A 5,126-nucleotide genomic window follows, 5' to 3' on the forward strand; every position below is an offset into this window, starting at 1 on the left:
CCCACTATAGGATGTGGTTCACTCATTACGTGTGGTGTAGGAAGAGTTACTTTTGTATCCATAGACATTAAATGATCTTTAGGGGTAACACTCACAATGGGTTGTACCTAAGAATAACTCAACCATTCTTTTGGATTTAAACTTTTGGTAAGATAGGAATAGTTTATCTTCACAAAGTTTGATGAGTTGAGGTTGTTGAGGCTAAAAGTATTCGAGTGTAAAGTTTCCATGTCTAAACAAGGGTTGAATCTATTATGAAATATATTTTGCACTTGTCCTTCAACTAGGAAGTGTTGGTGTAATTATTTATTCTTATAGGATATAATTACACTTTACTTAAGTTGACTTAGGATAATGCATCTCATTGTAGTTTGGATATGAGACACTTAGGGAAGTGTGCACATATGGATGATGCTTGTAGGAGAAATTCCACCTTTTGTGGTCTTATCTTGATGTTACATTCCACATTTGGTGAGTGATCCACCTCTTGTGGAATATTATATTATTTCTCCTACCTACCCCTACATTTTCTTACCTACCCTTGTTTCTCATTGGACCACATGTCATGATTGTGTGCTCACATATCCATTTGGCCTTGCCTATATAAGCATACCCATATTCATTATATTGGTTAATCCAGTTGATTCCATTTGCATATTGATGAGAATTCAATTTGTTCTTGTCATACTTTTGTCTCTCTTATTTGTGCTTTTCATTGTGCCCTTGATCTTGGCAAAATCTCACATGGCATCAAAGCCATTGGGGCTTCATTGTTTGGTTTTTGGGAGACATCTTGGAAGGCTTCTCGATGCTCTGCAAAAAGGACAATGTTAGTTAGGATAAACAAACACAAATAAGAAAAGAAATCACTTGTTAGATGTTAGTGTTAGAAATCACAAATTAAAAACTTTCCTAAGAAAGTATATCAAGAAAGACACTACTAAACAAAAAGAAAGCTTAAGGAATCTACAAAAAGTAACTAAACTTCTCCATATGCTCTCTACCATGCTGGTAGCTTCTCCTTCCTTGTTCATCTCCTCTCCAAGTTCCAAACTAGTGTAGCTCTCAACAGCTTTTTGCACTATGGATGCTTATGGAGATTCAAGATTGAAAATGTTTATGAACTTATGCTATGCAAATATGAACAAAAGCTGAAATAAGCGATTTATCTAATTAGCTAATTGATTTTAAACCAAAAGAGGGAATATGATGCTTAATGCTCTCTAAAAACGCCTATAGATTAAATGCATACAAGTTTTCCAGATCTGGATTATGAAGAAATGGGCTCTATTTATAAGAAAAATGGAACAATGGATGGTTGAGATTGAGTAATCTCAACAAGGGTCAGGATTGAATGATATTCAATCCATGTGAGGGCTTTCAACCCAATCCCAGGATGACAAGTGTCAACATGAGAGAGGTTGAGAGGAGAGGGAAGAAGCATTAAATGCTTGATATGACCCGAGGGTTAGCTTGGGAGGTAAGGTTAAGGTTGGGTTGAGTGAATAATTTCTTTATTCAAGGAATAAAGCTTTTATCCAATGGATAAATTCTTGTGCAAAGGTTAAAAGGATAACCATGGTCAAAGCAATAAATGCTTGAGGAGACACATAAGTCACATGAGGGTTGAGTTAGGGGTTAACCATAAATGGTCATGTAAGAGCCATTAATGGTTTGGAAGACTTTAGAGGTTAGATTGTTGAACACACAAAGAATTAAATGCTTTTCAAAGACTTTGAAGTCTTTGAGAAGTGACTCCAAGTTGCTTAGAAATGTGACAATAATTAGGGGATGGATTAGGTTAATTAGGAAGGGTTTAGAAGAATCTAGAAGGGAGTTAGGATTGCAAGTGGGTTTGGTGGGTGAGGGAAAATATGATTTTAATTAAAATAAAATTCATTTATTTCAATAAATAGGTGCAAGTTGTATTTGTAGGAAAATGCAAGTTGGGGGGGAATAAATGATTTAAATAAATGTTCTATTTAATTTATTTAAAAGAAGAAAGGGGATTAAATTGAATAAATAGTATTTATTTATTTAATTGAGTGTGAATTTGGTTTGATAAATTAATTCAAATAAATTGAATAATTTATTTAATTAATAGGAGAATGTTTGAAGATGAATTAATTAAATATTAATTTAATTAACTGATGGCTAGTGGGTTTTTAATCAAATAAATACGAAATATTCATTTAAATAAAATGGACAGATTTATGTGACTACATTTGCCCCTCTTTGAGACGGTGCAGTTTATCACGTCGTTTCAAAGAAAGAAAAATAAGTGTGAAGAAATGCCCCATAAAATGTTAATTTAATGGGTGGTATGCCCCCTCGAGAAATGGGCCGATTTTTTTTGAAAAATCGGACGATCTCTCGAAAAAAGAGAAAGAAGTGGAGGGGATCTAGAATAGAAGAAATTAGTAATAATAGTGAAAGAATGGGAGAAAACAGAGTGAATACGGAGAAATGACAAGCCAATGAGTACCCTTAGGTCATGCAGGAGATCTGGTGCAAATGTGGTGTGTGCTTTTGATTGATGCTATACAATTGATTAAAATTGGTTGAACAACTTGGTGCAATTGGTTTAATTGCCCTGGTCGAGTCAAAGTGTGACAATTGATGTTAGTTGGTCGCTTGGACAAGATAAAGTCTGAGTAAGTGAATCAAAGTGACCTGATGTGACTTAGATAATTGATGTAATTGCTCGATGAAGTAAAGGTATATGAAGCAAAATACTTGTTGAGACTTAGACAATTGATGTAATTGTCCAATGTGATCATGTTTAATTGGTTGATCAATTGATAGTACGTGCGTGTGATGGATGGTTGTGGGGAATCATAGCAGCCTCGTTAAGACTAGGTCATTATGATAAATGCCTGATGTAGTCTAGGTTTGCCATGATCGATTACCTGTTGAGACTTGAAGATACTTGATCAGAGTATATGTTGATAGTCTAGGTGTGTGGGAGTTGATGTGCCTATGCAGATAGAGTAACGTGCTTTATTGTGTGGATGACTTCAGATGGGAAGCACAATCCCTCCCGTTAGAGAATGGATGGTGATGAACGTAGCTTGATTGAGTTGATGGGAAACGATGAAGGGATTATGATTAGGACCTAGTTGGGGAGGGTGGGGGGGGGATTCAGTGTTAGATAGAAGATATGGAGGACCTAGGACCGATTCCTATGGAAGAAGATGAGTAAAATAGAGTATGCACCCATTGTCATGACTATGTATGAATGCTATGCAGCTATTATGAATGTACATGGATGGGTGGAATGCAACGAAATGCAATATATACAGATGAGATGGAATGACGATCCATAGTGCTTTATTTTCATCATTGAGCTTTAAAATGTTGTAAGAAAAATATAAGCAACTTGACATAATGATTCAAGATGACCTAAGTATTTCTTACATGGATTTTGATATAGCAAGTTAATACAAGCAACTTGATATAATGGATCAATTTGACCTGAGTATTGCTTGCAGATCAGACAAGGATTATCTCCTTTCATGCATGACTTGGAACATCCTCCTTGATCTTTTGCTGATCAAATCCTGAGACAAGTTCATACCGTAGTAAGAGATAAACCATTATCGATTTTGGGATGAGGTAGTAGGAACAAAAAGATGGAGCATTGTACCTGCAAGCAAATAGTATATATAAAGAATAAAGAATATGGACCCTCGATAATGGTTCATGCTCATATAGTCGAGGTATACGCTGTAGTCAGCAAGCCATAGTGATCCATGACTGCATTTTGCATATGATCACGTAACTTAGTGAACTTCCCACGTAGACACCATTAGTACATGCCCCAGAACTTCATTGGAATAATTCGCAGAAGATACACAAAATAATGTTGTAGGAACCATCTCGGCTACTCTAATCACTTGAGTATATCCTGGAGTAGCGTAGCAACTTGATATATATAAATGAATGAATAACCTAAAAATCAACCAAGTATTTGATAGCTTAAACATAATTTTCTTGTCAAAGAAAATGTCATCTTGTCTTTATTTTGGTAAGGAAGGATACATCCTTGTTAAGACAGTCGGTGTGTCGGTGTGGATTGTTTGGTTGATGTGATAAGTGGTCATCGTTTGAGTATTTCACAATGTTTGCTTGGTATTTGCTCTGAAAAATGTATGTACAATGCGTTGCCATGTTTTTGATTGATTTTGATGTTTTTTGAAATGTTTTTGGATTTGGTGAGATAGTTTTCCAATGTTTTTGGTTGTTTTTTATGATTGTTTTCCAATGTTTTTGGTTATTGTGAGATAGTTTTCTAATGTTTTTTGTATTTTGTGAGATAGTTTTCCAATGTTTTTGGTTTTTGTGAGATAGTTTTGAATGAAGAGCTCAATGAATCATAAGTAATGCAGAATCCACTTCCATCAATAGGTTAAGAGCATTTCCCCCAGTTTAGATATGACTATGAAAAAGTGGGATACAAGACACGTGAAGTACTATCCTGGATTGCAGATCAATAACAAGCCATGGTGTGGACGAATGAATGAATGGATGTAAGGAATGTGATCGCAACAAGTCTGAAAGACAATGGAGCCATAGCCTTTACGAGTGGCGCCTATTTGCCAAGTTTTCACCATCGCACTTACCGAAGGTTCCACTAGAGTGGTCGTTCACCGTTTGGATGCATGATTTTTCTTTACTATTTTGACTTTTTTTGTATTTTCTTCAGGACATTTATCTGAATGTTTTTGATATTTTTCTGGTATGTATGAGAGCATGATACTCTGGACAAATTATGTATAGAACCGTTTGAGGTGCATGCTGTTGATCGGATCCGCTACTAGTTCTCCTTCTGAAGTAGCCAATTCATATTCCCCAGACCCAAATACAATAGTGATAACATATGGACCCAGCCAGTTTGATTCAAACTTTCCTTGATGTTCTCTGTTTGGTTGGTTATGAGGATTCTCTCGAAGAACAAGATCACCTACCTTGAATGTGTGAGGCCTATCTCGATGATTATAGCTTCTGCTCATACGCTGCTGATAGGATTTGAGGTGGTTGTATGCAGCTTGTCATTTCTCATTAAGTAGCTCTAAGTCCTGAAGACGTGATACTTTGTAGGCTTCACCATCTAAAAGATTATGCAG

The sequence above is a fragment of the Cryptomeria japonica genome, chromosome 3, assembly GCF_030272615.1.
Source record: "Cryptomeria japonica chromosome 3, Sugi_1.0, whole genome shotgun sequence".
In the NCBI taxonomy this organism is placed as follows: Eukaryota; Viridiplantae; Streptophyta; class Pinopsida; order Cupressales; family Cupressaceae; genus Cryptomeria; species Cryptomeria japonica.